The following is a 13,599-nucleotide window of genomic DNA, read 5'->3' on the forward strand; positions in this document are numbered from 1 at the left end:
GGTTGTGTTTATATGTTGCTGGTGGGTTTTAAGTTTTGCGATCAGAGCGGTGGCAGTAATGGCGGCGGGGTTTGAGGGATTTGGGATGTGGACGACGGGGCTGAGGCGGAAGTGGTACATAGCATAGGGAGAGAGAAAGTGCAGGAGTCGCGATGGTGGGTTTAAATAAAACTTAAAATATAATATAGTTTGTGTGGCTGAGATTTAATACATTAACAAATATGTGTGGCTGAGATTAGATCTCAGTTCTCCAATAGTACGGGTTCTCATTTGAGCAACTCCATATATATATAAGGGGCTACTCCACTAGAACCCAATTTAGAATAGAAACTAGAAACCAAATATTTTTTTTAAAATTAATTCGAAACATAACATATATGGTATGCAAATCGATCGTTGAGAGAAGTAGAAAAATACAGTGAACTCGTATTTTTTAAAAAAACTTACGGTTTGAAGGGAAAAATAAATTAAAAACGGAGGAAAAAACTGAAATTGGGTGTGGGAGGGTGCAGAGTAGTTGGGTGGGGTGATTTAAGGGGGACCATTAGATTATATTGATCTAATGGCTTGGATTAGTTCCTAACTTATATTTTAATTTTGGTTTGTATTTGATCATTTCCCTATATATATAATACAATTTATCTTTTCAAATATCCAAATAATTCACACATAAATCACAAAATTTATATTTTATTACAACTAAATACTTAGAACATTAACTAAAACTCTTTGACTTGTACAGATGATATCAACTCATTGGATACTGAAGAACATACCATAACACATGGGAGTTCGTGTTCGATTGTCAGGTTCCAATGATGTTAAGATCCATTAAGGTATTTTTATATGATTCACTAAATTGTTCTGTTAAATTTCATTAAAGTGTTATGTTAATATGCAAGATTTATTAAGGTGTTCTGTTGATATTATCTTATTGTTAAGATATGTTAAATTTCGTTAAATTGGTTTGTTCGGTATTTGATATTTGGAATGATAGCATGAAAAATGAAGAAGGCTTTCTAACAAGATCTAACATGAGTTTTTTTTTATATTCTTGTTTAAGACTAGCGCTACTTTATCATTCAATAAAAAAAATTCTCTTCATATCTTTTCGACTATTACATGTTTGACGAAAGTTTTCTTTAGAAATTTTATTTAAAGATTTTTTCTCCTTCATTATTTGGGATATTATACACGAAGTTTCTTTTAGGTTTTGGATAAGAATGAAACATTGTCATGTATTTTCAGTAAAGACTTTACAATATGAGCTATTTATGCAACAAGTTGTTGTCAAACAGTTTATATTAGATTCTAAAAAAACCATGTTGTTCTACTTTTAGTTGCAAAGACGTTATTTGATCTATTCTGATAGTGAAAATTTGGATTTAAAAGTTGCTAAATAAATATATATTTTTTATAATATTGCAGGATTTGTTAAGAGTTAATGAGAGATTCTAAGATTTTCTAAATATATCTTGTGATCTTGGGAGATAAACCATATTCTGCACAAGTACATAGTTTGGGTACATGCTGATAAACCCCAAATGATCACTTAAAATTCTTGTGGTTTAGAACTTTTTAGAAATTTTCAATACTGTATTGTCCATACTTTGGAACACTCGACTAATGGTGTAAAACAACATTTTTGAAAACTGAAAGTTGAAGTATGGTCATTATTGGAGGACATTAACTTTTATCCATTCAAAGCCTCATAGTGAAGATGATTAAATAGGATGATAAGTGCCTTTACCTCTTCTTGATCAAGAAGCTATGTGGTATCTTCAAGACTTAGTCATGAGCCTTTAGGTTACCTGTTCATATGAGTGGATGATGTTCTACTTGAATTTAATATGTAGAAGAAAATCATATTACAGAACTCTCAGGGATCGTCTTCAAATAAAAGTGGTTAAGAGATTCTCATTATGTTCAAATTCAATAAGCAACGACTAACAAAGATTCTGATAAATCTACCAGCACAAACAGTGTGAAGAGTCAAGACTTGTTTTTCTCATCATCACCCCACTTAAGTTCTACATCTTGCAGATAAGCCAAAATACATGTTGGTCATATTTATTGATGTCATATGCAAAACACAACTTTCAAGCATAATTTCTATATCTTCACTAGAAAATTGTGAATAAAATCAAACCAGAGACTATCCTCAGCAGTTCTCCCATGGACATAGCAAACCTTTAAAATCCTTCATGCCGTAAGTTCTGAACTACTGAAGCAAACTCTTGTATTAATTTATCTTCGTGTAAAAATACATTTAGTTCCCGTCAAAATAATTGCTCGATCATCATGTTCACTGGTGTGATCAATAACATCGGGCAATATTTATGTAGAACATACCTATATTCACCTAAACTAACAAGAAAAATGTAATGGAAAAAAAGAACCAATAACCTTCGTACGCTAGAGATATAGCATCCTTATGTTACATTCAGCCTATACATACTGTACACATACATATGGAAAGGGTGGTAGGATGGGGGTAGACTTGGTCATCATATCAATCTAGTATAATCCATTATCTAAAAAAGGACAACTATAAAGGAAGTAATTATAAAACATTATAAGCATATACATCAACTCACAAAAAAAAGAAGAAATTAAGATTAAAAACTTGAGTGTGCGCATAAATAAGTAATTTGGAGGAGGGGGAACGCTCTACAATCCCACCCCACATTGAAAGAGTCGTGACTTTGTCTTTATCGTCATCCCCCCGATAGTGTCATACATCTTACATCCCAATTTTTCCGGTTAAACTCTACTGCATAAAATCCAAAACATGCATTGATCATATTTGATAATGCCACAAGTAAACAAAAAGAAACTTTTAAACAAAATATAAATAATCAGTAGGTAAATTGTCAAACCAGAGGATAATTCCCGATAGTATGCCCGTCGCATGTACACAACCATGGTCGATAAAGCTGATTAGCTGAGACAGAGTTAAATTTCTGCAGAGCAAACATTTTTTAAGAAACAAGAACAGAACCACAAAGATACGACAATAAAAATTTTAAATCAGCAACCAAAAACAAGACCTCTGAAAGTTCAATCTTCATGTTCCCGAATAAAGAATTCTGAGAAAATAAGTGGTCTTGGAGACAGGGGCGTAGCCAGAAAACTGATTCAGAGGGGTTGGAAAAAAATTTGAACAACAAATAAAATTTTAATTATAAAAATACAAAAATATTCAATTTTAACAATACCTTACATTATTGCTTCATTAACAATATCTTGCATAATTGCTTCATTAACAATTTTTTTAATTTATATTTAATGAGATCATAATTAGCAGTTTATCTCTTATCCGATATATTTAACCTTTATTATTGCATTTAAAAGATAAATTTATGTACCCATTTATAAGTTATATTATTAAGTGGGGTCAAGAATAAAATTTAAGCGGGGTCAAAAAAGTTAGAGGGTCAAAAATATTATTTTTTAAGGTCAAATATAAATTATTTAAATTTTATGTAATGGAAATAAGAAGACATTTATGAGTTGAGGGGGTGCAACTGACCCCTGCTTATAAGGTGGCTACCCCCAAGCTGGAGATATATATATATATATATATATATATATATATAATCTTGAATACTGATCTATGGAGAGATAATCTATGAAGACAATTAAGCACAAGCCATAAATTTTGTCTACCTATAGTGTACGCCTTAAGTTCAAGCAATTTTGGGAAACATCAGCAGCAGAAACTGGTAAAATAATCTTTATCGAGAAACATGCACCTCCTGGCTTGTGTGCAAAATCATTGGAGCTTGCAGATATGTTAACACAGTATAAGTTACAAGTACATAATCACATTAAGCCATATATTCATATTACATGGTAAAGCGCACAGAACAGTTTTAGATAAACCAACTAACCGAGAATAAGTAATAACCGTAACTCCACCCAAATTTAGATAGACAAAATTTGTTTGATTGGACAATTGTTGCATATCATGGCCACTTGAGCTAAAACCAAGAAAAAATTTTGTAAAAAAAAGTTAAACAGACAAAAAAAAGAATTACAACGAAGAAAGGGTTTGATTCATGAGAACCAAAAAGATAAATAAATTCAAAAAAACAACGACCAACAAAGATTCAAGTAAATCTACCAACACACACACACATTGAAAGGGTCATGACTTTTCTTCCTTGTCATCACCCATTTAGGTTGTATATCTTGCATATAATATTAACAATGTCATGTGTAAAACGCAACTTTTAAACATTATTTCACAAAACAATTAGGAATAACATCAAACCAGAGCCCATCCTCAGCAGTTCTCCATTGCATGCACATAGAAAACCATTCAAACCCTTCACTCCACAATTTTTTACCCACTCACGTAAACTGTTGTATTAACTAAAATTGAAAAGAGAAACATTACCGAGAAACATTACACAAGTCCTTATTAGGCACTTTTCGGGAAAAAAATTACTCGATAAAAACCTAGAATCTTTACTGGCCCCACCACAAAATACCAACAGAAAAGTGACAGCTAGAAAAAGTAAAACTGAGTCACGACAATGAAAATCAAGATAGGATTACCACACAAATACTCATTAGTCAAATTTCGGTCAGAAGTACTCGAGAGAAACCTAGTGTCTTTATCAAAAATAGCAACAAAAGAAACCAATTAAATAGCATCCACCGAAAATTAGCAATAGGCATGATAACAAAGATTAGAATAATATTACCGCATAATTTCTCATTTTTAGTCACCTTCGACATAATTACTTGAAGGAAACCTAGATTTTTCTTCAACACTAGCACCAGAAAAATAGCATCAGGCACAATAATTAATATCAAAATAACATTACCACATGAATAACAAAGCAAAGTAAAACTCAAAACCAGCACAAAGTTAACATCATGTACTAAAACTGAACTAAAAAAAGTGTACCATAACAATCTTGAAGGAGCCTCAAATTGTCTTCTTTGTGTATAAAAATATTTTGTTTCCGCCAAAATAATTGTTCTCATAATTATGCTCACTTATGTAATAAATAAAGTTCCGGAACATCTAATTAGAATATACATACCTTCACCCAAATTGTAAGAAAAGTAAGGAAGAAAAGAACCAACAACCTGCTTGCTTATGACAGTTAGAGATTTATATGTATAATTCATTAATTCAGCCTACAACTGCTGTATATATGGAGGGTGATAGAGAGAGAGTTAATCATCATTTGTTAGGTCCCGAATAATCGTAGAAGGGGGGGGTTGAATACGATATCACTAAATTAAAAGTTCTTTCGAATCTTTGGCGGATATAAGATTTAGTGTTCGGTTAGTGGTTCCGCGTTCTTGAGGTGAATAGTGTTAGGGAATATAAAACGAGGAACACAAGATATTCGGGGAAGTATATATTCGTATATAAATCCTCGAGGAGTGTTGCTACATTTCGGTAAATAAATTAACAGGCTACAATCTAAGAACAACAAAGTTCCTAACTTCTACAAAGATTTAGAAATTAAATCCTATACAATGATCTAGCTTTTGTTTGTCTAAGGATTTAATTACCGGATAACGATTATAATGCCCCTAAGAATATACAAGAATTAAATCGGGCATTATAACGTTAATCCGGTGAGAAGTTAAACGGATATACAAAAAGCTTGAGCTTCTCTGTAAATCTTTGCTGCCATTTCACAACTCTCTTGGGAGAGAAGATGAACAAAAATTAATCCAAAATGAATGACTGAATTCTTCTGCTGCAAATTGTATAGACTTTATATCCAATAAAATTGTGTGGCTGAGGAGAGAAGCACCATGTGGCGATCAAGAGATACATGATGGGCTAAATTCATTTGTGCGGCAACTCAGGAGGTTTGCCTATGGTGACCAGTAAACTAGTACCAACAACATTTGATTACTTTTATATTAACACCCCTGTGGCGACGGGTTACTAGTATACTTGTAAACCAAAACAAAGAAAACAAACTAAAACAACTTTGCACACGTTTTTGTTTCTTTTGTTATTTTCTTTTTTCTTTATTCTTTTTGTTTCTTTTATTTTTTTTCCCTTTTTTGTTTTCTTTTTGTTATCATTTTTGTTTTTCTTTTCTCTTTTCTTTGTTTTTCTTTTTCTCTTCGTTTTTCTTTTTCTTTTTTTAAGTTTAAATTGTAACTAAATTAGTTTATAAAATAAACTTAAATATAACTTATATAAATAAACTAATTTAGATTTATAAAATAAACTTATTTAAAGTTTATAAGATAAATCATTTTAAGTTTATTAAATAAATTATAATAAAGTTCACTAAATAAATTTATTTAATTTACCAATTAAACTTTGAGCTTCGCCAATCCCTCGAGCTGTTTAGCCGTATACCCCGCGCACCTCTTCTCGTACTTTAACAGATAAACGTTCAATCCAATGACGTTTCTCAACTTAACAATTCTTCTAAAAATAATACTCAGATTCCTTTCACGAGCTGTTGACGCCAAGTACACTCGTCTGGTTCACAGACGATTAACCCCGATTTAGGTCTTCGTATTATGGCCTTGATTAAATTGTTAAGCTTACAATAACTTTATCTCTTCAGACACTGACTGTCAATAAACAACTAACTTTCACTGGAATCCTTTATGGTACTTTAGACAACGTCTTCATTAACCTCTGTCTATACCCTGTCTTCAATTCTTCAGATTCCTATGCTTCGAACACTGTCTATCTTCAATCAATATCAATACACTGAAATCTTCTGAATCTTCAATATTTCTGAAACCCTGAAAGTCTTTAACCTTTGTTCTTCACTGAGGCATGATCATATTAATGAACTTCTTTCAGTGATATGTAAACAGACTTCAGGCCTTCTTCTAATCTTCTGATTCCTTGTATTTGCCTTGTCTTCATTCTTCCTGATTTCTTGTGTAGACGTAGTATTATTAACCTGTCTTGTTCTAATTTTGTTATTGTGTTGAGTTATCACGTAACTGTTTATTCAGCTACGCAGTCTCACCAACAATCTCCCCCTATTTGATTGTTAAACCTAACAAACAAATTAAATAGAGAGGATAACTCAACTAACAACTAGAAAAAGTAATGTACCGGGACTTGTAAATAACGCTACTGGTTTTCTGGATCAAATACTGCATTTCCAGATTTCTTGAGTAACTGAAATGCAAGATGCTTGTTCCTCTAGTACTGAACTGATCTTTAAGTAGTTTCATCTTCATTTCCTTGGTTCTTCAAATCTATGCCTGATAAATACGTCTCAGTCTTGTAGTAATCATCATCACCTTCTTTTGTATAACCACATTTCCTGTTGAGAAGCACATACTCTCTTGATTCTCCCCCTATGAGAATCAACTGCTTAAAGGAGATCACCTTCGTCTACCACCTCTCCCGTACAATAGGATCCACATATAAGAACTAACGGTACTCCCCTTTTGGAAAACAACTTCTCCCCTTATGAAGAATAGTGATGAACCAAACCACTTCTTCTGATTACTAAGAATTCACCTTGTGTTTTACCACATCTCCCGTACAATAGGATCCATAGTTACAAACAATAATGGTATGGTGTAGTGTACATGTGCTTTACCTTTTTCCTCCTCCCAGTATTTCTCCCCCTTAGTTGAGGAATCCTCCAAACTATTACTTAAGCTTTTATCTCCCCCTTAGAGAAGGAATGTATGTTATCATCTAAAGGAGTTCTCATATTTCAATTGGTTGGAAAAGAAATAAAAAGTCATAGTCAGATCAACCATGTCCCTTGAAATTCTGCAAAATGACTTCACTGTTGATCATCATGTTCACCAATCTTCCCAACTCCTTATACCTCCCAAATGTGAGATCACCAATTGTTATCAATTATTATGTCCCAACTGGTTAGGTCCCGAAGTATTCTAATCCAATCTGTAAATGTCAGGTCTCTAAAAGTTAGGTTCTAATCATAAACAGATTCGAGACCCGAAGTATCAAGAACCATGTTTAGGGATAGGGAATGGGATATGGTGTTTCTCTTTCTTCCTCACTGTGATTGTGTGACTCTGTTTCGTGTACCTCACATTTATTTTACTCTTCTCTCTACTCGTGTTTACACTCATTCTCACAAGTGTATCACTCCTCTTATAGCTCCAAAATCCAACTGTACCTGCAAGGGAATCACCTTAGCCATCCTTAAAGAGGTCACATGTGGTGCAATGGGAGTTCGCAAATCCCCATCCTTGTTAGACTCGTCAGATGAATCTGAGTCATAATCTACAAGTTGCTAGTTTCCCTTTTAGGGTTCCAAATTTGAACTCTGGGAAGGTAAACAATGATCCAAAGAATTTAGCATAAAGATCAAAGTTTCCTTCTAATGTCTGTGAAAACATTTCCTTGTGACTTATCAGGTAATATCTGAATCATTGTCAATAAGTTGCCGATCTGCACCTATATCAGATCCACTATCCGAAGATGCATCCAGGGGATTTAAGCCTGGGGAGGTAGACACTGACCATTGACATATGGATATTGGATCAGTATCCTCTCCTAACACCTGTAAAGGCAATTGGTCCATTAAAGAACCTAGAACAATCGAATCTAATCGTAAAATGGTCAAAACTCTTGTTTTTATCAACTCTTCCTTTGTGTGTGTAACCTATCCTTTTGCATCAAGAATTGTTTATGTTTGAGGTGGTGACACTACATCGGATACCCTGGACAATAGGCGAATTTCAATAAATGCATCATGTTGAGAGGATGAATCTAGTAACTGTTTCTGTGCCTTTTCAGCCATTACATCTTTTTGAGAAGATGTATGGGGGCTTGCAGTTGCCTCAGTTTTAATACTACTCAACTTTGTAGGAGACAGAGTTGCTGGGTTGACTTCAGAACCTTCCTTATGTGGTGCACTGAGGCACTTTCTCCCTCACGCTCATTCATACTTTATTTTAGGGGTAAGAGAGTGTTGGTTGGTTCTGTTTTTGTGTTTGTCTTTACAGTCTGGGATAGAAGTTGTGGGTTTTCAACCTCATGACTATCAAATGAAGGAAGGCCATTGGAGGCTGAACCTGTATCACAAAACATATAGAAATATAGAGATAAAATGCACTTATGATCTATAATGAATGAAAATCATGCATTTAATCTTTTGAAAGAAATGATGTACAATAGTGATTTCAAAAGATTTTAACGAAATAAGCAATCACCACTGTAGAAAGAAGTTTGATTCTTCTCTTAAAACTGTTAGAGTGCACAAGTCTGTTTTTATGCCTAAAAAGATAAATGATTTGATAAGACACAGACAGATGACTAGCAGTATTGAGAAGAGAAAGAAAGATTTCGTCTTTCAATATGAATGAGTTTTTGTAAAAGTATTGATCACTTAGGGTAAAGTCTAAACAATTCTCATTCATGTCAAAAGCTCCATAATCTATCTTTATATAATTATTACTAACAATATTGTTTATTGATAAATAATCTTAATAAGATTGACTATGCTGCTGATTTCAAATTGCAGTGAATCTGTCAGATATATCAACTCATATAAATCCACTAGAACTTAAAATCTCACAAGTATCTGTAACAAAATATTAATAATATATCATTGTCTGATACTTATCAAGTACTTTAGATACCAATAATTATGTTGCATCCTATTTTAAATATTAAAATAAGATATCAATGAATTAAATACCAATTATCTATCAAAAAGACATCAGCATTCAATTTCATATATCATACAATTGTTAACTCCTAACAACTGTAATATCTCAAACAATATTGGTTCGATAAATAAAGCAACATTAACCAACATTGACTTGTTTGCAATCTTAGAAAAATATTCTAAGTTCCATATACTTTGATCCATTGAGTATTGCATCTATTATCAAAGTGTTTAGGAATTTGCATATAAGTATAAAAATTATTCTTACTTTACCACATATGGTTACTTCTAATAAAGCAATCAAACATTTTAACCATAGTTGGACTTAAGAAAAATTTCCACACTTTCTATATTAGTATAAGTGACGGAAAATAAGCATAGATTACTTAGAGGAGTTCTAAGTAATGTCACAAATACTAATACTTCACAAGTAGTTCATAGTTAAACTCTTAACTAAATATCATTTATTGATATAAGTCAAGAAATCACACACAACTAATCATGCTACAATCATGATTCTGATTTCAGTAAATTCTTGAGATGTAAACATTGTTAAATTCACTAAAACCAAAATCTCATAATTAACTTATAACACACAAGTCACAATCAGTATACTAGATATCAATTGTTGACAGATTTAGTTATAATCAATCATGCTGCTCATTTATTTTAAGTTAGTTTGAATTATGGAGCTAATAAGATCATTGAATTGCTTCAATTTCCATAATCCAAACTACCCAAAATAAATATTAAATAAATAAAATTATAAATATCTATGAGTTAGATACTAGCACTTAAATATTTATAATTATCCTTAAGTAAGCACCAATAGGATATATGACTTATATACATGGTAATCACTCTTTGGATAATTGGTAATTTTAGAAATACTTTCGAAGCATATAAAATATTGAGAGTTTTATACACATGACTTAGAAAATACTTCAACTTTCAATATCAGTGATTTTAGAATCACTAAATTAATTCTTTTCGAATCTTTAGCGGATATAATATTTAGTGTTCGGTTAGTGGTTCCGTGTTCTTGAAGTGAATAGTGTTTGGGAATATAAAACGAGGAACACAAGATATTCGGGGAAGTATATATTCATATATAAATCCTCGAGGGGTGTTGCTACACTCCGGTAAATAAATTAACCGGCTACAATCTAAGAATAACAAAGTTCCTAGCTTCTACAAAGATTTACAAATTAAATCCTATAAAATGATCCAGCTTTTGTTTGTCTAAGGATTTAATTACCGGATAATGATTATAATGCCCCTAAGAATATACAAGAATTAAATCGGGCATTATAACGTTACTCCGGTGAGAAGTTAAACGGATATACAAAAAGATTGAGCTTCTCTGTAAATCTTTGCTGCCATTTCACAACTCTCTTGGGAGAGAAGATGAACAAAAATTAATTCAAAATGAATGGCTGAATTCTTCTGCTGCAAATTGTGTAGACTTTATATCCAATAAAATTGTATGGCTGAGGAGAGAAGCACTATGTGACGATCAAGAGATACAGGAGGGGCTAAATTCATTTGTGTGCCGACTCAGGAGGTTTTCCTATGACGACCAGTAAACTAGTACCATCAACATTTGATTACTTTTATATTAACACCTTGTGGCGACCACATGGTTACAAGTATACTTGTAAACCAAAACAAAGAAAACAAACTAAAAATAACTTTGCACACATTTTTGTTTCTTTTGTTTATTTTCTTTTTTCTTTATTCTTTTTCTTTCTTTTATTTTTCTTTTTCCTTTTTTTTTGTTTTTTTTGTTTTTGTTTTTTTTTCTCTTTTCTTTTTAAGTTTAAATTGTAACTAAATTAATTTATAAAATAAACTTAAATATAACTTATATAAATAAACTAATTTAGATTTATAATATAAACCTAATAAAAATTTATAAGATAAATCATTTTAAGTTTATTAAATAAATTATATTAAAGTCCACTAAATAAATTTATTTAATTTACCAATTAAACTTTGACCTTCGCCAATCCCTCGAGCTGTTTAGCCGTATACCCCGCGCACCTCTTCTCGTACTTTAACAGATAAACGTACAATCCAAGGACGTTTCTCAACTTAACAATTCTTCTAAAAATAATACCCAGATTCCTTTCACGGGCTCTTGACGCCTATTGCAACTGGTATGGTTCACAGACGACTAACCCCGATTTAGGTCTTCGTATTATGGTCTTGATTAAATTGTTAAACTTGCAACAACTTTATCTCTTCAGACACTGACTGTCAATAAACAACTGTACTTTCACTGGAATCATTTATGGTACTTCAGACAACGTCTTCATTAACCTCTGTCTATACCCTATCTTCAATTCTTCAGATTCCTATGCTTCGAACACTGTCTATCTTCAATCAATACCAATACACTAAAATCTTCTGGTAGCACTTGTATACTGAATCTTCAATATTTCTGGAACCCTGAAAGTCTTTAACCTTTGTTCTTCACTGAGGCATGATCATATTAATGAACTTGTCTCAGTGACATGTAAACAGACTTCAGGCCTTCTTCTAATCTTCTGATTCCTTGTATTTGCCTTGTCTTCATTCTTCCTGATTTCTTGTGTAAACGTAGTATTATTAACCTGTCATGTTTTAGTGTTGTTATTGTATTGAGTTATCACGTAACTGTTTATTCAGCTATGCAGTCTCACCAACATCATCTAACCAGTCCAGTATGATCCATTAACAAAAAAGGATATGTAGACAAAAAGCTCCCACATAACAATACTGTATAACTCGCACAGAAGAAAAGAGGAATTTTAGATTAGAAACTTTTATAACATATACTGAGATCAGTGAGTGTGTGTGTGAGTGTGTGTGTGTGAGAGAGAGAGAGATTGAGAATACTCCACCATCACAAGTCGAAAGTATCATGACTGTATTTATCATCACCACGACATCACCCCTGTGGTGTCATATATCTTGCATACAAAGCCAAAACACGTATTGATGATAAATACAATATATGAGGAAATTTTATCTTAAAATTCCAGATCTAACTGTTCTGAGAAAAAAGATACATAATCTAAACAGAACTCTGAAAGATAATCTATGAAGACTAGTAAAAGCATAAGTTATGAATTTTGCCTCACCTCTGATTTACGCCTAAAGCTCAGGCGATTTTTCGGAAATAAACAGAACCGCAAAGAAGAAGGGTGTTGACCCCAATTATCATTTTAGGGTAAAAAATAGTCCAAAATACTAGTTCCGGAAATTATGACCCAAATTGTCACTTTATCACGTTACATCGTGAAGCGTTTGGGAAACAACCCAAAACGCTACACGATGTAGCATTTTGTATCTTTTTTTTTTATTTAATGTTACAACGTTACATGAAATAGCGTTATTTTGGTTAACTTTTTTTTAATATATTCAATAGCCAAAACACTATTTTATATAGCGTTTTATATGTTATTTTTTTAAAATAAATTTTTTAAATCCAAATAAAAAATTGTTAAATCATAAATTATTAAAAAATATTTTAAATTATTTCTAAAAACTAAAATGGGATTGGTAAACCCTAAATTTTTTAAAATTATTTAATTATATTACACCTTTAAATTTTAAAATTATTAATTTATATTTTACATTTTGGTTCCTAGGGTTTAGAACCTAAAATTATTAAATTAGATATATTTTTATTCATTTTTTTAATATTTCTAAAATCTAAAAGGGGATTATTGAACCCTAAAAAATTAAAAATTATTAAATTAGGGTACAAAATTTAAATTTAAAAATATTAATTTGAAAATGACCATTAAAAACATAACATTAAGTGTGATTTCCGACCCTAAAATAATGAACAATAAAAGCTTAAAAAGTAAAAAGAGCAAAAAAAATCAAAAAAACCTTAACACCACTTCAAGCAGCGTGTGGTATACTTTTGCAAAAAAAAATGTCAGTGTTACACGATACCCCGTTATAAAATGATATTTTGAGTCAATTCTAAAAA

At 31.8% G+C, this 13,599-nt stretch overlaps 1 long non-coding RNA gene across 3 annotated transcripts; it reads right to left on the reverse strand.

Moving 5' to 3' along the window:
• Positions 1 to 2,549: 2,549 nt before the first annotated feature.
• LOC141708727 (uncharacterized) lies at positions 2,550 to 13,118 on the reverse strand. 3 transcript variants are annotated; one of them, XR_012569601.1, is made up of 5 exons: positions 3,894 to 13,118; positions 3,670 to 3,784; positions 3,051 to 3,133; positions 2,880 to 2,963; positions 2,550 to 2,773 (listed from the first exon to the last, which is right to left on the reverse strand). It is a non-coding gene; the product is annotated as an uncharacterized LOC141708727 (long non-coding RNA). The 3 variants fall into 3 exon arrangements; XR_012569602.1 differs by having other exon boundaries at positions 2,550 to 2,770; positions 3,670 to 13,118; XR_012569600.1 differs by having other exon boundaries at positions 3,670 to 13,118.
• Positions 13,119 to 13,599: the final 481 nt, after the last annotated feature.

The sequence above is a fragment of the Apium graveolens genome, chromosome 2 (assembly GCF_009905375.1).
Source record: "Apium graveolens cultivar Ventura chromosome 2, ASM990537v1, whole genome shotgun sequence".
NCBI lineage: Eukaryota > Viridiplantae > Streptophyta > Magnoliopsida > Apiales > Apiaceae > Apium > Apium graveolens.